The sequence below is a fragment of the Coturnix japonica genome, chromosome 2, assembly GCF_001577835.2.
Source record: "Coturnix japonica isolate 7356 chromosome 2, Coturnix japonica 2.1, whole genome shotgun sequence".
Taxonomy (NCBI): domain Eukaryota; kingdom Metazoa; phylum Chordata; class Aves; order Galliformes; family Phasianidae; genus Coturnix; species Coturnix japonica.
In genome coordinates, this window is record NC_029517.1 from 128,731,888 (window position 1) to 128,753,094 (window position 21,207).

Below are 21,207 nucleotides of genomic sequence, written 5' to 3' on the forward strand. Positions count from 1 at the left end.
AAAACAAATCAAGCTGATCATCATAATGTTAAGTTTCACCAATCTGCTACAAGGAAAAGTTTTTACATGAGTGACTAATGGGAACGCTATGCCTGGTAGTTACACTGCTGGTATCCCATCTCCTGTTTGGCATCACAGTCAGCAAGGGAAGCCAGGCTGCTGAGGGTCCCATCACAGTGTTGGAAAAGCCTAATTCTGAGTTTCAAACTCTGAAATTCTATTTACATTACTTCTGGCATCTTAATATGCACTTGCCAGGTATTCATGAAAACCAGACTCCCACTTAGTCCATATGAATAATTGGCTGAATTATGATGCTTGATATAAAAAATATATATATTTGTTATTTCTTCATATAAACAAAGAAATATTGCAGAAAACCAATCACGAAGAGTATCAAATAACTCTGTGATGAATAAAGAAAATAAAAGCAGATCCCAAATAGCCTCAAATTTGGGATTTTCTCCAGAACTATTCAGCAATTCTTTTGAGTTGGACTTGATGATCCTTATGGGTCCCTTCCAACTCAGGATATGCTATGATTCATAAAGTAATAATAAGTAGTGTGCACATGTGCAAATGGAATTGCAATTTATGAACACAGTCACACTTATTAAAAATACATTCCATGAATAATCCTCATAGAGTGTGGTGAGGCACTGAAACAGGTTACCCAGAGAAGCTATTAATGCTCCGTCCCTGCAGATATTCAAGGCCAGGCTGAATCGAGTCTTGGGCAGCCTAATCTAGTGGGTGGCAACTCTGCCCATGGCAGGGGTTTAGAACTGAGTGGGCTTTAAGATCCCTTCCAACATAAGCCATTCTATGATTCTATAAAACTAGTTCAACTTTCAGCCTGTTTTGACTCACTGAACTCAACCCAATTTTCTAAATGCTTTTGCACAGCACTGTCTCTAAAACCACACGTGCAGCTGTAGACCTAATAGGTCTTTTCCACTTCTGATCTCCCTTGCTCCAATATGTGTTACTGTTTTGCTGTCTATATGCCTATACTTGCACTGTCCTACTACTGGCATTTTTATTTTTATTTTTTTAAAGAAAGAGAAAATCAAAACACTCAAGGTCAGGCTGGAAGGGGCTCTGAGTACCCTGATTTACCAGTAGATGTTCCTGTTCATTGCAAGGGAACTGGACTAATCATGTTTAAGGATCTCTTCCAACTTAAATGATTCCATGATTTTATTATCCTATGGCGCCCTGTGAAGACTCTGATCCATCACAAGGCAGGGCTCTTCATGTGTAGTCTTGCCAAGCTGCCATTTTCTTGTGAGCTTTACCCAGATCTCATCCTTCCCCAGGGGGTGGGACAGAGCAAGCACAAAGGCTTGGACATTGCTCTGGCTGGTGAGTAATGCACAAGCAGGTGGGAGAGAAAGTATTGTGTTTCTTTCCAATTCTCCAAGTAATAGGGCAGCTGGGTGCCACCGTGGGAGTGCTATGGGGAGGCTGGAACTCAATGGCCCAGCAGCTGGGGCTGGCAGCTGTTCATGAACAGCATCTGCTGCGCTGTAGGGAAGGAGTGGGAGTCAGAAGTGGCCTCCTGGAAGGGCTGTGCCTGTTATTTCTTCTCCTGTTCCTTTTCCAGCATTGTTCCTACATCCCTTGGTTCTGACCACTCCAAAAGAAGAGCCTCCTTGTCCTGAGGTGTCTTCCCAAATCTGTTTTCACAGGACAACAAATGATGTGTTGGAGCTGCGCTGTTCCTGAAGCTGGGTCTCTGCAGACCAGAAGAGTGCACGTTAAATCCCACAAGGAGCTTTGTTTTCGTTTCCGTTCAGTTCCCTCAGATCTGGAGAAGTCTGAATAATGAATGTGGCGTTTACAGGCTGGCTGAATCGAGCAGTGTTCAAATTAATTAGGGGGGCTGGTTACTGAGGGAGGAAATCAATGCCTGCGTTGGGTACGCAGTGCCACGTGTAATGAGGGAGCAGGTACCGAAGACCTGAAGGCAGTAGGCCAGGTGCAGGCATCCACCTCTGCCTTGGACAACCAGACATGTGCCAGCGCTTGCACAGATCTTTTTAGTGGCTTTTTACAGCATGCTTCTTCAGTAGTCAAATGGTTCCTGCCTAATCCCAAGTTAAGATTTATTATTCATAGTGCAGTATCACTTAAGCATCCTGCACTGGCAGAGCTGAGAGTTACCAGGACCATAAAGATGATCCTAAAGCAAACTCGAAATGTTAGGCTGAGTTTATCCCTCATTAGAAAATAAGGCTGTGGCAGTTTACGCTCTTCTAGCTGAGCAGTCATGACCTCCTTAGAGGCATTTCAGGTTGACAGGAACAGGAAATTTCCATTTCATGCATGAGGCTGGATGAACAAAACCACAAAGCCTATTTCCAAGCATACTTATTTTTTTTTCCCCTTTGTGTGGCAGTAGACTCATATGCTGGTGTTTTAATACATGATGGGGTCTTAGGAAAGTTATTTCTTTCTTTTATAACTTACTTTCCTGAACAATATATTGTAGACAGTGCTGGATTATGTAGAGTGCTTAATTAGGTACAGATCAATCATGGAATTGCTTGAGCTGGAAGAGGCCTTTAAAAGCCGTCTAGTCCAACTCCCCTGCAATGAACAGGGACACTTACAGCTAGATCAGGTGCGCATCCATCCAGCCTGACTTTGGATGTCTCCAAGATGGAATGGAAACCTTGTTTGGAAATCTCAGGTGTAAGTTTTTGGGGATGCAGAGATTCAACTTCCCTTTGTGCAGCATTAGCACAGTGGGATCCTGAAGGAAGAGTAAATACTAGTGTATTTTGAATGAGGGTACATGTCCACAGCCTATGTCACTCATACCTTTTCATTTCTGTTAATGGTTTTGTATCAGCTTCCAGCTTCCCACCAGTGTGTTGTTTTTAGTCTTGTAGGGTGGTTTTTGGTCCCCGACATACACTTAAATTTTCTAAGACCTCAACAAATTTAAAGCTCATGATGGCAACCCTGTTGGCACCAGTGAAAATAGTCAGTGCTCAAGCAAGATAAATTTAATAGCTGTATTGAATGGTTTAATTCTGGAATAATGATACAGAAATGGGACAAGTTGTCTAGATTTATACTGAGTGTTGGGAAGCAAAATCAGAATTTAATTTACACCACTGGCAACATCTCTACCACCTTAATAGACTGGTGCACTGTTTTATAAATGCAGTTAACGGGGATGATTTGAGACTTCCTATATACTGTACTTTTAAAAGTTTACTGTAAGATATTGCAGTTGTAGCAGAAACTGCAGAAAGCAGCATGTCCCCATGGTACATTATGTGCAGCACTTCCCAGTGGCAGTAAATGTTCTGGCTTAATCAAAAAGATCGCATTTCTTTCTCTTACTACCTGCCCAGAGAAGCTAGAATAACTTTAGACCAAGAAATACATTAGTTTAAATCTTATATTTCAAAGTTAAATTACACAAAGACTTGTAGATGTGATTCATATGTCCCCCATTACTTCCAATCTCTTTCTTTTTCTCAGCTAACTTAAATTTGTGTGAGTATCAAAGTGCTGCTGGCAGCAATTGTGTTCGTCTCGAGCCCACATTCTGCTGTCTGCTGTATTCATGGTGTGATTTCTGTGGGTCTTGGTTGGCCTTTGGGCTCTTCCCTACCCAAGTGCTTCAGGAGTAACCTCTGGCAGTTTTGTCTCTCCCCACTGTTCTGTGTGAGCATCCCAAGGTAGTGAAGGGGGGACAATGCCAGCCACACACCCACTGCATGAACACACTATGAAGATTTATGAAGTGATATTTGCAAAGTGTAAAACATCATTTATATCAGGTGCTGTGATCTATCAGTAAAAAATGGGGTATAAACATCAGGTGGTTAAATATTTAAAGTGCAATCTTTGGAGCTGGGGACATCTGTGGCCTTTTCCAGCTCTGCTAATAGCTTCCTACCTGTCCCTGAATGAGACATTTCACCATTCCTGCCACTACTCTTCCCTCATCTCTTATATAATGCATCTGTTTTGTGAACACTCTGCTGAGCAGTGCTCTGATCAGGTGCTGGCTGAAGGGCATGTACACCAGTGTCCTTAGCAGGTCCTCAGTACTGAAGATGTCAGCCTAGTCTGAACCCAGAGATGAAGACAAAGAGCAGCTTTTCCACCACCCACTTCCAGTTTTATTTCAACTCTAAGTTTTTTGCTTTCTGTTTCCAATATTACATCTCATGTGTAGATCAAGATGTTATGGCTGTTTTAGCAGTCGCTATGTCACAGCTCTAGGAAACCTGGATGAAAGCAGTGATAGTTCTAGACATACAATGGCCCAAGACAGGGGAAGCGGTTAAGGACAGACATTTTAAGTATCTCTTCCACTCCTGAACTCTAATTTAGAGAGATCACTGGCTGGCTCCCACTGTTTATATGCTGCCCAGCTGTAAATCTGGAGAACTGAACCATTTCCCCATGTAAAATATCTTCATTCAGTCATTTACTTATGCAAGTACTTCCCTTGCCCTGGAAGTACACTGCAGTCTGGTGTCCATGAACCTGACCACAATCTAGTGGAATATTCAGCGCAGTAATCTATTATAATCCAGGGCACTTTAATAGCAATATTACATGACTGATCAAAGCACAGAGCACGTTTGCCCCTGGGTTCTTAGTACCAGCTTCTGACTCAACTGCAATGTGCGTATTTTGAGATAGACTTTTTTTCTGCAGTACTTAATGTTCGAAGAGAATTTAATCAAGAAACATGAGTAATTGGCATTAGAATTCACTTCTGAGCAAGAGAACAGCTTTGATAGCAACTATACTCATTAGACATTTCACTCCAAACACTGTTCATTACAGTGAGCACCCATTGTATTGGCTTATGCTCGGTAAATACAGCACAGATTCTGCCTGGCAGAGAAGTGTGTCTTGTACAAAGATTCTGTAGTTACACAAAAGTAAGAAGCTTCCAGTGTCAGAATGAAACATGTGGAGTGCTGCAGGGTCTTTGAGAAAACTTCTAAGCACTCTTCAACCCAACAGAAAAACCTGCATTGAGAGGACACAAGATTTATTTACCTTCTGCCAAACTGTAACAAGTAGGATTGATCGCATTCACATACAAGAATGAATTCTTGGGAGATCTGGTGATAGCAGCTGCAACTTGAGAGAGTGGAGAAAAGTTTGTCGATGCATTTATGGAGCCTGGATGGCTTTACATAGCACCGGAGCATGAATGACACCAGCAGCAAGATGGGAGGGAGTCAAACAGGTACTGGTTCTTTGCTCTTCTGCCTGCTTACAACAAAGTCTTGGAAAACAAATGGGTACCAGTCTCTAAGGAAACAGTATCAGCATGTTTGCATCACACTCCCCGTCCTCACACTGCCCGTATTTCAGAGCCTTACAATCTCTGTTTACTTTTTTATTGCATCCTAACTACAGATGCATGAATAAGCACTTCCTCTGTTCTCTGTGGAAAAGAAGTACACAAAGTAATGCTGATTTTCAGTTAGATTATAAAATAACAGTAAGAATATTGTGTTACTGCGGTATCTAAAATGGCCCTAAGGCAGAAAATAGGAAATGTGTTCAGTGTCAGCTCACCCCTTCTCTCCATGATTAAATTTTCACCCAAATCAAGTAGTTCAAAGTCTCAATTTGTTTAATGAGTTGACTTGACACATAGATCATTTTCTCTTTTAGCAATTACCCTGAAAATGTGAAACAGCAGGAGCCCTGATTTTCATATCTATCAATACAAGCAGATTGCAGATCTTGTTCTATTATGTTATCACACTTAACGATTCCGCAGTTTTAAAGCATTTCTCAGGTATTGTGTCTCTTATTAATTCAAGTAATGCTAACGATGCTCATGTTGAGTGAAGTACAAAAATGTCAATTGCTTTATGCCAGCATTTGAGGATAATGTGCTAATGCAAGAACTCTTGATTTCCAGTTGCCTGCTGTGACCATCTGACCTGAGTTTGACTCATTGCTGCACCCTGTAGGGTGATTTGCAGTAGCCAAATCACTTCAAAGAGCTTCAGCTTCTTTTCTTGATCCATGGCTTTCTGAGTATAGTGTAGCCAAGAGTCAGAAAATCTTAAGGACAACTGCTCATTTAGGAACTGTGCTGCCCTAGGAGCACCTTTCTAATGTCTGTCATGTGCCAGTATCATTTGATAGCTGAGTTCTTAATCCTGCATATAGCAATGCAGCCCAGGAAATACTGCTTTGCTTGGTTTTGGCCACTCTGCTCTCACTGACTGTGAATTTTGCTATGATCCAAAGCAGCAGCTGAGAGCTCCAGAGCAATAGATTCCCACCCACCATTCCCCAGGCATAAAGTTTCACTCTTATCTATCTTACATTCTTCAAATCTGTAGTCCAGGATAAAGTCTCAGGTGGAATCAAACTGTCTTTCTCCTTTGTTGGGCTCACAGCTGATCTGAGAGGATGGCTCAGCACCGTAAGTGCTGGAAACAGTCCTTCATCCTCCCTGTAGGTGAAAGTGCTGCCATATCTCATCTGTGACTCTTATTCTCTCTCCTCAACTCTATCCCATCCTACCACAAGCAGCTGCCTATGCAAAATTCTTACCAGAGCAGACCATCTTCTCATTGTTCAGCAGCAATTATGAAGGGGCTATTGCCCACAGGAGGAATGCTTACCAGGTGTTGGTGGCCACAGGACCCTTTCCCTCCATGCTGCAAATATCACTTTTCTTCTTAAAAAATTATTAACATTATAGCACCTTTGCTACTATTGTTACTACCACTGTACTAGTACTGATAATGTTCCCATTACCGTGATTGCTTCTTAATAACAGAAACATATTGTGGGTCACTCCATCAACACAACTTGCATTTCCCATTGCCTCTTTCCTGGTTATTCCTTACTACTTTTAACCTTTGAACTCTTTAATTTCAGAAAAAAGTGGATTTTGTTTCTGTTACCCTCACATATTTTACACCTCCTAAATCAAAATTCATAATAGCAATCAGAGCTAAATTTTGAGTGTCCACTTTATAGTAAGGAACTTAAATAAACAACCTGAATGGAAATATCAAGTACTGAATGCCTTCCAAACCAAAGCTTTAGTTAATTGTTAAATTCTTCTGGCCTCAAAGTCACTGACATGCCTCCTGGCAGGTACTGGAATTCTAAGCTATGTTTACTAGTAGGGGAGCAGTAAGTGACTCCTAGAATGTTTCAATCATTTTGTCACTGAAATTGGGAAAAAATATGTCCCAAAACCATATTCTATCCTGACAGTCATAAACTTAAGAAAAAAAAAGAAATATTCTATTTGCTCATAGAGTTCGTTCTAAACAGAAAATAGTGAAGGTGAAATAACTGAAACAAAGCACAGTACAACATGTCTTTCTAAGACTAAACAGTGGCTCACTGAAAGTCAGCATAGACTTTTTATGTTGATTAGTTCCATTTTGGATAAAGAACCTAATCAGGAAGAGAGAGATGGAGAAATATTGCATACTAGCATGATAGCCTTGTGTGACAGCACAGTCGTGATAAATACACTATACATCTAGAAGTTCATTCTGATACATAGTCCGGACTAAAGGGTTCTCTTGCAACATGATGATCTATTGTATTGCCCAGCCAACTAGAGTAGCATTAAAATGAATTATATCAGACTACTGGTTGGAAAATTGTCTAGTCCATTATTTTTTAAGTACAGACTTCTTAAAGGGCAGAAGGAACCTTGGAGAGAGAGAATGAATTGGAAACAAATTGTAACCGTGACATTTTGCCCTCTTTCCTCTTCCTCCCACTTTTTTTATTTTGCAATTAAAGCATTATTTCCTCTTGCTTGTCAAGGACCATCAGCGTTTGAAAAAGGTTTTTTAGTCTTTTGCATTTGTTCTGACCTGCAGAAATAGAAGAAAATAATTGTTTATCCTTCCACACCTGCACAGCTATCTTTGTGCTTGCTTTTTCTTGTTATACATCCTTTTGTCATTTCTTATCAGTTTCATAAAATGAACGTAAGAGGTGGACCAATTTGTTGTTGTGGTTAAATACTTGGCAATCTATCTGATGTGGTGTCAGAGACCAAGATAGATTGTGCTCAATCTGTATCTTCACAAATTCCTGTGTGTTCATAATAATATTATGCATTTCTAAATGTTCTTGTCCACTGAACTTTATCCTGTGAGAAAAGGTCTCCACGTTATCCAAATCATTCTCAGATAACTAGCTAAGGAAATTTTATTATGTGTTCCTAGTTGTGTAGCTGCCACAGCTTTTGTATTTCTGCTGTAACAAGAACACTGTTCTAAACATGCAGCATGTGTTCCCTGGTAGTAATGAATTATTTAATGATATCAAGTAGAATGATCACCAAAAAGATATACTGATATTGGCTTGTCCAACATAGACAGTACAAGAGTGCAATTTCAATCCATTTCAGAGTGTGTAACTCTGCAAACCTTGATATTTCCCACACAGAACACCAGTATAAGTGTTAAGTGGTATTGTGTGTGTCTAGCAGTTCATGTCCATATTTGGTTGCAACCTGCCTCCTCACTTTCCCCTTACTTGGATCTGGCAAATGAACAAATGAATTGGCATCTGTGTACAAATAATCATAGAATGGTTTGGGTTGGAAGGGACATTTAAGATCATCTAGTTCCAACCCCCCTGCTATGAATGTTGATAATTCTTGCCTTCAGAAGTGAGCAATTTAGTATGATACCCGGATGGACCAAGTTACAGTTGTGGGCGAATCATTCTCAGTCTTGAATTTGCTAAACTCTTGAGGAGCTAACTGAGTTTAACAGTGGAGGAGGCTCATCCATGTTTCATCTGCATTCACGCACAGGTTGCTTTGCACATGCTAACTAGGAAAGTGCTCATTAAGTGGTCACTAACCAAAACAAAATCCGAACCAAAAAGGAGTCTTGATTTTGAATTTACATCCTAATTTTGAACTATGATGCCCAAATATGCATAAATAAGATCATAAATGTTCTTACGATGTAGAAATAAAATTTTATATGTTCATAGATTTTCTTTTATCTATTTATTTTTTTAAAATTGTGTTAGCTGCTAAAAAATTACTGCAAATACTTGAGAGCTAATATTGTTGCTTGCACCATTTACTCTTTCTTGCATGGTTTTGTGTAAATTTTACATGTGCAATCCCTGTGGAGTGATGATCAATTTATGTAATTTAATAATTAAAAAGAATTACATATTTTGGAGTTTTCCAGTGTCAGGAGCAGCTACTGATAAATCTGCATGCATAGTTTCTATTCATGACCTCCCAAGGCTCTCTTGGATCTGCTCAGTGATGTTAATCACTTAAACAGCAGGGACTTTCTGAGAACAGTCCAGCTTGCTCTGGTATTAGGATCCATTTAGCAAATGGTGATAACTAATTTAATTAAGATCAGATGCTAATGCCATTTGTGAAGATGATGCCGTATGGACACGGCCAACAATTCTTTGGCTCTGAAGATTACGTCTCTGATTTTTGGAGTGCCATGACATACATGCACTAACACACTGACAGCAGTGCACGATAAATGGCTGGGTTATTCAGTTCTTTGTCACTTAACCGAAGTATTTTATCTGCTTAGCTGTCAGATGTCATCAAGACAAGCACTTTTTCCTCTCTTGGAAGGATTCATTCCCAAAAGATTGGAGCAAAATGATCAATGCTCTGAAATTCTTGTCACTTCATAGAATCATAGAATCATTTGAGTTGGAAGGGACCCTTAAAGGTCATTTAGTCCAACTCCTCTGCACTGAACAGGGACACCTACAGCTAGATAAAGTTGTTCAGAGGCCATTCCAGACTGACCTTGAGTGTCTTCAGACATGGGACATCCACCACATCTCTGGACAACCTGATCAGTGGTTCAACAGCATTATCATAAAAAGCTTTTTCCTTATATCCAACCTAAAACTATTTCCTTTTTGCCCTATCATGACAGACCCTGCTAAAGAGCCTGAGCCCTTCTTTCTTATAACCACACTTTAGATACTGAAATGCCACTATCAGAAATCTCCAGTGCTTTTTCTGAAGCCATGCTGATTGTTCCATATCATTTCCTACTCTTCCATACGCCTTAGTATAGCTTCCAGGAGAATCTGATCCATATTTCCTGGCACATAGAAGTTTCTTAGATAGAAAAAGTTTCCATGGCTTTTAGAAAAAGTTAGACTGATTTATGGTATCTGTTGTGGTATCACCTCTCTGTCTAATAGTAGTGATGATAACAAAAGCCTGATATAGATAAGTGTCCTTATTTTTGTCAATCACGATAGAAGGCAGTTCGGATCATGGACAACACTAAAATTATGCATATGCTCGTACTTCTTTTTCTACCTCTCATGACTTTTGTGGAAGCAACAGCTGAAATGGTAGCTGGTGAGATTACTGGCAATGACTAATGTTTTACCACAATCAAAATAGACTGCGCTGCCTGATGACTTATACAGAGAAATAACAGAAATGCCTCTAACATATCTAGATGGACTACTGATATTCCTGAACAGCAATGGGTGCTTCAAGGACAATAGGATCAGGCTTAACAATGACCATACCATTTTGCTCACCTTTTCTTTTCTTTTCTTTTCTTTTCTTTTCTTTTCTTTTCTTTTCTTTTCTTTTCTTTTCTCTCCTCTCCTCTTCTTTCCTCTTCTTTCCTCTTCTTTTCTTTGTTCTCTTCTCTTCTTTCTTTCTCTTCTCTTCTGTTATCTTTTACCTTCTCTCCTTCTTCTTTTCTTTTCGTAATGTTTTCTAAATTTCTATTTCTTCCTTTTCTTTTCATTTTCTTGGTTTCTTTTCTGTTTCTTTTTTTCTTTCTTTTCTTTTCTTTTCCTTGTTTTCTTGTTCTTTTTTCTTTTCTTTATTTCCTTTCCTTTCCTTTCCTTTTCCTTTCCTTGCCTTTACCGGTTTCCCGTTCCCTGTGCCCTTGCCCTTCCCTTCCCTCCCTTCCCTTCCCTGTCCCTTGTCCCTTCCCTTCCCTTCCTTTCCCTTCCTTTCCCTTCCCTTCCCTTCCCTTCCCTTCCCTTTCCTTCCCTTCCCTTCCCTTCTCCTCCCTTCCCTTCCCTTCCTTTCCCTTTCCCTTCCCTTTCTCCTTCCCTTCCCTCCCTTCCCTTCCCTTCCCTTCCCTTTCCCTTCCCCTTCCTTCCCTTCCCTTCCCTTCCCTTCCCTTTCCCTTCCCTTGCCCATTCACCCTTCCCTTTCCCCTGTGCCGCTTCCCTTCCCTTCCCTTGCCCTTCCCTTCCCTTTCCTTTCCTTCCTTCTCTGCTTTACCATTTGATCCCGTTTCCTCACTTCCGTTTTCNCCTTTTCTTTTCTTTTCTTTTCTTTTCTTTTCTTTTCTTTTCTTTTCTTTTCTTTTCTTTTCTTTTCTTTTCTTTTCTTTTCTTTTCTTTTCTCTAGTTAGTTTCATCCTTGGTGTCCTGCTGGTAGATGCTATTTATCCACTTATATTTTGTTTGTGAACTTAGCACCTGGCAGTTGCAGTTAGCTCACAGCTATGTGACGGTTTCTTGTTTGACAGTTGAGGGCTCTTTGACATTTGCAGATATAATTGTCAATGCTGGTCCTGATAGGAGGCCTTTTATAAATAACTGACAGTTTGCACATCTAGGCATGTCTTCAGTTGCAATATTAGCAGTGTAGCAGGATTTGTGGATTCATAGAATCTGACAGGGATGGCAATGAAAGTGTTTCTGAGGGGGTCCTTTTATAGATGAATATCTAAGGAAAACACTTAGCTTTCATTTTCTGTTCTCTGCTTCACTGCTTACAGGTAACTTCAGAGTGAGAAATGGGGAATAATTATCAATTTTGCCTTGTATCTTCATCAGAAAGCCGTAAAATTTTCTTGTTGATATAATGAACATTTGAAATCCTATGAAGTCTTGCCTTCTTTATTTGTAATTAAGGAAGAACTATCTTGATATGGTACCAAAATAGACACAAGTCCCTGAAAAAATATTTTTAATAAAGTTTTAATTCTTTCTTATTTTGTTAGCAGTCTGAGAGTACCACTACTGTATAACTGAGTCAGAACCCTGCTACATCAGACTTGTGAATACCATACTCTGATTCTCCAAGGTCTTTTACAGTAAAGGTATGAGTTAGCTTCACAATCCCTACTTCCACAACAAGGTTTTTTCTATTTTTAACTCATTGTGAAGCAAAAGAAATAGAGCAAAGATACTTTTCACCTACTTTTCACCAATTCTAAAACAATCTCTGACATTCTCATAGGGGTTCAAATGTTGAAGTAATCAGAGACAATACAGAATCATGTCAGATTAGGAGTCTACAAAATACAGTCCTTCAAATCCCACATACCTTTTCTACTCAAATCCCTACTCACCTTTTCCACTCTGACTTAAATTAATCTGAATACATGATGCAAAAGTAGCAATAGGCAAACAGTGCTATAATTGTTTCATCGTTAAAGTGACACAAAGAATTGTAGTGCTTAGTCCTGGAAGATGAGAGAAGAGATGCATAAAGCAAATCCCTAATGCCTAAAGCAGGAAGAAAATGGCAGTAGATCTCCAGCTACAAGCCTAGGATGCTGTAGTGAAAGGCTCTGATGACATTTGATGCAGTAAATGAGACTGGAAGGTAAATTTAGAGTCAACATTTGCCCTGGGTCTTCTGACAGCTAGATGTAAAGTGATGGCCATCAGGAACATCTGCTAGTGGAAGAGTACGTTTTAGGACATGTTGAAATTTAATTATCATTGGATAAATTGAGTTGTAAGAAATTAGTATTTGTATGTGTGGTCCTTTGAAATGATAGAGCAGATACTCAGTAAGGAGGAAGTACTGAGAATCTGCAGGTGTGTTTCTGGTCGGCACAGTGCTTAGTCTTTGATAGATGGAAACTATGTTTTTCCTTTCAAAGCTGAAGAGCTTAGTGGCACAAAACCAAGCAGGATAAAGTGAACACAGATAAAACTGGACAGACAAGAAAATTTCTGAGTGATGTGAGTACAAGCCATTGAAAAGAAATGCCACAAGATACCTGTAGCTTGATGGAGGCTGTGTTTGTTCATGTGTGCATGTAGTTGTTCCCAAAATACGCAGTCTAATTGTGAGATCACTGTGGAAAATGCTTCAGATGGAGGAGAGAGTTCTGTCCCCAGAAAGCCACAGTGATTTCCCCAGTGAGAACTAAATAAGAGATGCTCAGAATGCACCGGAGGTAAGAAGGTCAAGTATGCAGCAAGTGCAGCCATGTCTGGATAAGACATAATGGACATGGATAGTGTTTTCAATTTGGAGAAGAAAAATATTTGTTCCTGCTCCAGACCTGAGTTTCTGTAAGATCTGAGATTTAAAATAACGGTGACCCTTTCCTTGGAGGTACTCAAAGTTCTTTAAACTCCCAACTATCCCAATCATGATTCTGGTTCATAAAATATATATTTAACTTTTACTTTTTACAAAGCTTTCAAACATCTTTTTCAGAACTTTGTTGAATTGGAATTTATTAGTAATGCAACATAAGAAAATTTTCAAAGCTCCAATATTTTTCAGAGCAATTAACTTAAATGTAAGAGTCTGAAAAGCCAAGTATAGAACCAGAGAACCATAGAGTCTTTCAACTGGAAGGGATTCTAGGTCATCTAGTCCAACTTCCCTGCAATGAACAGGGACATCTACAGCTAGATCAGGTTGTTCAGAGTCCCATTCAGCCTGACCTTGAATGTCTCCAGGGACGGGGCATCCACCACCTCTTTGGGCAACCTGTTCCAGTTCCTCACAACCCTTACTTTAAAAAACTTATTTCTTGTATACAGTCTAAATATTCTCTCTGTATGATTGGTTTTGTGTATCTATCAGTACATGAACCAGAAATTCAGAATCAAATTCTAATCATATACATATCTATATTTACATATATTACACGTATATTTATACCATGTCAGTACTTTTTCCACTATCTGTTGACTGTTGTATATAAAGACACAGTTTGGGGCTGAATGGAAAAGAATATGACCTCTCTTTTGCTGTTTGCTCTTAATTCAAAGGAATACAACTGATTTCAGTGCAAGTTGCCACTGTCTAAAATCAGTGAATGTAACAAAACAGTCTTAACAAATAGAGGTATATAATAGCAGGCTAAAACTACCCAAACACATTTACTCTTTGAACTAGGATTTTAAGTCCTGAAATTCTTATTTATGCAATTTTTATTTCCCTTTAACCCCTTGGCAATAGCTGGTAGGACTTCTGACATAAGCACTAATGAATTTTGCATTGAATTCTGACTCTTGGCATTTAGAGCTTAATAAAATCTTCTTTTCCTTTATCTGGAAGATTCCTTTTTTGCTAATTGGTGTCAACATCAATCAAGATCAGAGGTGCAACAACACTAGTTTAAAGGCCTTTGGCTCATCTGCTTTATACCCCAAGTAATATGAAGCCGTAGGCAGCTCACACATTAAAGTGGCAATAAACATCTTTTCATTCTGAAATGAACAAAAATCTTGGAAACTTTGAAAAACTGTGTTGTTGCAACAAATTAAAAGCCACTACCAGAGATCTGTTAGTCACATGATTGGTACTTAGAGGTTGTGGGGCTGATGAGTGGCACTATGTTTCTGTTCAAGATGACTGTCTCTTGCTTAGTGCAAGGCTGGAAACACTGGGTCCTGGAAGAGGGTATATTTTGACTAGATATTAGGAAGAAATTTTTTACTGTGAGGGTGGTGAGACACTGGAACAGGTTGCCTAGTGAGGTTGTGGATGGCCTCTCCCTGGAAGCATTCGATGCCAGGCTGGATGGGGCTTTGAGCAACCATGTTTAGTGGAAGGTGTCCCTGCCTGTAGCAGGGGGGTTGGGACTATAAGAACTTAAAGGTCCCTTTCAACCCAAACCATTCTATGATTCTATAATACAGTATTATATATACATATACATATATATATATATACACACACACACACACATATGTATTTGTCTAGATGAACTGTGAATGGATGTTTTCAAAGTTAAAAACGTATTTCTAGTGACAACCTTAAAAGCAAATGGAAACCTCACAGTGGGAATGATATAATAGGCTTTCTTATCTATGATGAGATGCTACATTAAACCCTTTGTTCCAGTGCCTCCATTGTTGTCTTAATTCACTTCTCTGTTCCTGGGGTCATAGGTGGGAGGCACAGAAGTGACAGGTGATGCTGAAAGTAACCTAACCTGTGGGTAAATGGAGGATTCTATCCTCCTGGGTGGCCAACTTTGTAACATTCACTGGAAAAATCTTTTTTGATGCTACTTCATTTCATGGTGCAATACAAGGGCATCCCTGGTCAGTAACCAATGGCAAATCTTTTGGTGTCCTGCAGGCTGTTGTGCATTTTTGAGTAATAGCTTCCTGGGGAGCAAGTTAATGCCAGGAACGGACATTGTCTGCTGTAACTCACATGAATAGCTATGAACAGAGAGGCTGAACACTGCGGTGACAACACATCAATAAGCAAAGCCACTTTCTCCACCTTCTGACATGAATTACCTGACTTGGATACTGCACTACAATCAGAACTTGCATCATTAGGAGGAAAATAAAGGCGAGTTTGACCTTCTGGAGAAAGAAGATCTGTTTTCTTGAGCAATGAGGGAGTTATTAGTTAGGAAAGTTACTTCGGCTAACTGTATGATGCACTGCCTCAGTGGAGCCACACCTGTGCATTTGATTTATGTCTTCAGCATAGGGTGATATCTGTAAGGCCTGTTAGTGTAAATCATGGAATCATAGAATCATTAAGATTGGAAAAGACCACCGAGATCACCGAGTACAATCATCAACTCATCTCCACCATGCCCACTAAACTACACCCCCCAGTGCCTCATCTACAAAGTTCTTGAACACCTCCAGGGATGGTAACTCCACCACCTCCCTGGGCAGCCTGTTCCAATGGCTCATGACACCTTCTGAGAAGAAATTAATCCTAATATCCAGCTTGAACCTCCCTCAGCTCAACTTAAATCTATTACATCTTGTGCTGTAGCTGCTACCTGGGAGAAGAGGATGAGCCTCATATCTCAACAATCTTCTTTCAGAAAGACGTTGAGAGTGATATGGTCTCCCCTGAGCCTCTTCTTTTCCTGACTGAACAGTTCCAATTCCTTTGGCCACTTTCTGTAAGGCTTGTACTCCAGACTGTTCACAGCTTTGCTGTCTTCTCTGTATATGCTTCAGGGCATCAGTATCTGATTTGCAGTAAGGGGATCAAAACTGAACATAGTACTTGAGGTACGGCCTCACTGGTGCCGAGTACAGGGGACCATGACCTCTCTGCTCCTGCTGGGAGCACTGTTCTGACACAAGCCAGGATGCCATTGACCTTCTTGGCCACCTGTGCACACTGCTGCAAGACTCACGACACAGCAATCTGCATGACTGTGTGCAATGGCAACTGCACAGCCTCACTGCAGATTGAGATGTTTGAGTGAGTCAGAGGATTACCAGGGGAGAAGCACTGCGACTGGAACTGCCAGCATCCCTCCTGGGCAACCTGGCTGTGTTTGTGGCTAGTACAGGGGTTGCTGCAAAGAAGTAATTATGACAGCAGTGGGATTGCTGTGTCACAGCAGTACTTGTCTTGCAAGGCAAGACAAAACAGGCTGTTTTGTCTCCCTTTCACCTTTTAGGCAGATCTGTGCAGTCCTTAGTGCTGGTCTTAGTGCTGGCCTTAGCTATTTCCCTCTTCATTTCACACATATTTCAAACAAACAAGGATGACAAAAGTATTCGATTTATTGCAACACACAATGCTGGTAATTTTGCAGGATCTGAGGCCAGCTGAGCAATATGCTGCTGACATTAAATTGCTCATTCCCCTTTGCTATTAAGTAAAAGAATAAATCAATGGGTAATTCCTTTCTCTCACTTTACCCCATCTCTCTCTCCCCCCTTTTTAAAGCCAGACATCAGTCCTTTTTATTTAGTCATGACAATGCAGCTAGAGGAGGAAATCTTAGTACCATATCAGTGTGTTTAGTTTCTTTTGTAGTGCTAATTAGGTGTTGGAGGTACGCTTAGCGTCTCTCTGAGGAAGGCAGGTGCTACCCAGGAAGCTCACATAATGTTACAGTCAAATTTTTGTGTTTATTTAAACAGGCTTTTGTCTGTAGTGGACATGTAACCTGTCCTCTAAAAAGCAAAGCAACCGGGGGATTGCTGCGTGTTGTGGTTTGCTGTTGTCTGATAATCACAAAGTTACCTGCTGCTGTATGCTGTCTGAACAGCGTGTCTGGTAACAGCACAGCTCTGCTGTTTGTGGGGCAGGGAGAGATGTGAAATCATCTCAGCCCTCTGTAGTTCTTGCCAGAGTTTCTTGAATGGCAGGGCACTACAACGAAATGGAGAAGGCTTGTTTTTAATCCAAGCAAAATATGAATAAGGTATTCCTGCTTCTATTGATTGTGTTCTTGTGTAAATGCAGCTTAGTTTGTGTTTGGAGTTAGTTCAGAGGGACCCGTGTGTTCTTTCACTTACACATAGATGGTAGCAGAAAAGACCAGTCTGAATGACAGAGCACATTCAAATAAGGGAAGCGGTATGCAGGAGTAGGGATGGAATAAAAGTAAAAAGCCATTCCACATATGCCTGAAGTCTGCTATGCACTAATAAATATTATATTTAGCATAAACATGTAGATGCATATATATTTATATGTTTTTACTGTATCAGGACCGCACTATCTGCCGGAATGTATCTAGCAGCACCTGTAAAATGGGACCTCTGAGGTTTGTTTTCTTCCTTTCCAGATACTTACGAAGGTAGTGAGCCTGTGCAATAGGGAGAGGCCATGCACAGGACCAAAGGTAAGGGCAGGTCAGCCCTTTATCTCAGCTGTCCATCTGGGAACAGAAATAGGATTTCTTACCAGCACAGAAAACCATTTTAATACTAAGAAATAACTCTCAGGGAATTAAATTATAAATGGATATGCTGCCCTGAGGGTATGTTGGTTTGTATCATAGAATGTCCATTACCATTCACACTTGTGCTGTTGGGCTGGGGAGTCCAGTTATGTTACAGTATGGCAGATGAACTGTTAATATCCAAGGCACCCTTCAATAGGAAGAGGCATGGGGGCACTAAACCAATTTATTGTAATGTGGTGAAATAAGAACTGCAGCAAAAATAGAAGGGGAAAAAAAAAAGAAGAATTGGTTGCAATGAAAAATCACATTTTGAAATATTTTTTTTTTCCTGGTGGTGGAAATTTAATAAAAATAGTGGAATTTGTCAGAAAATAATAATACATTTTCTGACTAGGGAAGATGTTTTTTGGCTAGTTCAGAAAATCTGGCTATCATTTTCATCTCTGCTTCAGACCAGCCATGTCACGGAGGCCGTCCTTTCTCAGCAGGTTGATTTCCTTTCCTCAGATGTCATTCTGCCTGTGATGGGGACCCTAGGGCTAGTTTGGCCTTTGATTTCACTGTGGCAGTGCCTGCGGTGTTCCAAGTCTGCTATTCTGGAAGATGGACAATCAACAATAAATCTGAGACAATCTGTGCCCACGGACCTGCCTTGGGTGGCACAGTGCTGCATGGCCAGTTGTCCTTGATACACAGCAGAAGGATCTGGCTGATTATCACTGCTGGTTATTCCAAAGCATTGCCTGTGAGGATGTTTTCTGTCATAACATTGTTCTGTGTGGCCTTTTACAGATACTAACTTTACAGAACCAACCGCCAATATTTCACTTGTTTTGAATCTCTCTGACATTAATCTCAAGAAGGTTCCCCTCACTTCCCCTCTTCAGTGTGTTTACCTCATTTCTCTATTAGACTGAATGAATAACAAGAAGCCACTCAGTTTTCCCTGGTTTAATACTTGTTATTCTGTGCTTTATGACTTAGAATACGTCTTGCCAGGCAAGGAAGGCACCAGAAAAAGAGACTTACTCAGCTCAGTCTGTCAGCAGGATAGGCAGGTGTCATCTCATGATGACATTTAAAGGTGGACAAGCCCCATGAGTGAGGGAGTTCAGTCTGCTGTAATCAGCGTCAACTCCAATGTAGATCATTTTTGTCATCTTTATTTATTCCCTTGAGAGATCTCCTTATAATAATAGGAAGACTGTAATTTAAAGGGCTGGGGGAGTTGGAGAATGGCTGAATTACTCACTATTTACACAAGACACATTCTCCAACCAGCCCCAAGCATGGCTGACATACAGCATCCTCCCTCTCTCCTCCTTGGTGCCCTGAAATACAAAAGAAATCCTTTGGCTCCTCAGTTAATCTGCAGGGATGGAAAATATCATCTTCCCTTTTTATTTAAGAGAGGTATGTCACACCTGAGACTTTGACAAACTCTTATGGGTCGTCTTTGCTTTTAATAAGAAACAGTGAGAAGCAATTTGCAGCCAGCCTATGCCAAAAAACTCTAGAGTTTATTGTAGCACAGATCCATAAAACACTGAAATAAAGACTTGTGCAGCTGATTTGCTATGACTGTTGCTAATTAGATGCACATGTGTATACAACGCTTTGTTTTAGCTAGCAGCCATTTGATCTGCCTTGACTTCAGCCTCTGCCTTTTAAATACCTGAAGTCAAGACTACCTGTGCAGCTCAGCATCTTTAAATCTATGCTTCATCCAGGCTGGCCTGATATGACCCTGGGGCCAGCAGCTGCTGCTGGGGCAGGGAGGAACATGTAGGGAAATTTACTGGTCATGGTGTATCAAACACGGTTGCCACAGCAGCAGATCTCTTTTTCTTCCTTTCCTTCCTCCAGGAATCTTGAGTGTATTTAAATATTAAACCTGGAAACATCTCAGTGTATCCCCTGAGGACTATTTCTATTGAAAACATCTAAAATCCAATAAAATTAGCCAGTCCTTTTGATGTTTGTAAAGTGGCTGCTCACTGAGGCAGCAGGTTTGGGATACAATATCAGACTCCCACATAAACATCTACATAGCATTTCCAATAGTGTGGATAGCTGTAATTTTCCTGCCACATATCACATTCAGCTCACTAACATTACCCTCTATTAAAAAAATAAATAGATAAAGGGGACATTGCGGAGGGTTTGTTTGTTTTACTCTTACTTCTACATAGCATTGATTTACCTTGTGTCTTAGAGAAATCCCTTAATCAAAAAGTGCTTTGAGCACACAGAAATCTATTCAGCAAAGGATGTCATTTCCGAGGAAAAAGTTGATAGTACTCACTAAATCAGGGTTATTTTCAACTTTGCAAAGGATGGAAACTGTTTGTTTGTTTGTTTGGGTCTTTTTTGGTGGAAACAGGGGCAAAACTCACAAATTCCAGCAGTTAGGTTTTTGTTTAGCTATGATACTTCACTACCATCACCTCCCTAAGAAGCAAATGGAGAAGGACAACAGAATCTCCAGGTATTTTTCATGGCTGCAGACCCAAGGAAGGCTGGGAAGAATCACAGCAGCAGAACCCTTAAGGATTAAGTTAACATGCAAAATAAATCTAAGTGATTTGCTTAATGAAATGCACTGATTCCATGCTGAGTCCAGGCTGGTAGAATACCAGGACAAATCTTCATGTCCCACAGAAATACTTATACCTCTTTTTAATTTTCACATCAGGCTCAAGTGCTATTCATGGAGATTAAAAATTGGAGTCAGAAGAACATAGAGGTTCTCAGCCAAATCATCACTGTCTGTCAGAAGGAACAGACTCTTTCAGCAGCAGGCACATTAACCATTGGCCTAAGTCAGTTTTCCATGGAGAAGCAGGCACTTTTCCAGTTTTCTAATACATACTATTGCCTTGGCAAAGAGTAAATGGGACCTGGTGCCAGGATACTTGTATCTAGAGCACACTTTGACTCCTTGCTGTATTTGCAGAAATTCCAGGTACACATCATTAATCACAAAGCCTGTCCTATTCTTGAATTATTTAATACAATATTGGAGGAGTTCTGAATTATTTAAAGCAATATGTGAAAGGTTCTCTACGATATACATGCAGAGATTATTAAGAGCCTTGCTAAACAGATATAAGTTGCCGGAACCCAATATCAGCTCCTTGTGTTCCATAGCCTGAACTCAAATAGAGAAAAAAACTGCATGCTCCTGTCTCCTAAAATTTCCCCCAGAATTTACTGCAGCTGTTATAAATAAGTGAATTGACTTTAATCTATCTCACTGGTTTCTCAAAACATGGCAGGCAAAAAGAAAAGGACAAATGAGCTGTAATTTGATGGTAAAGGAGAATGGAAAAGCCGAAATATT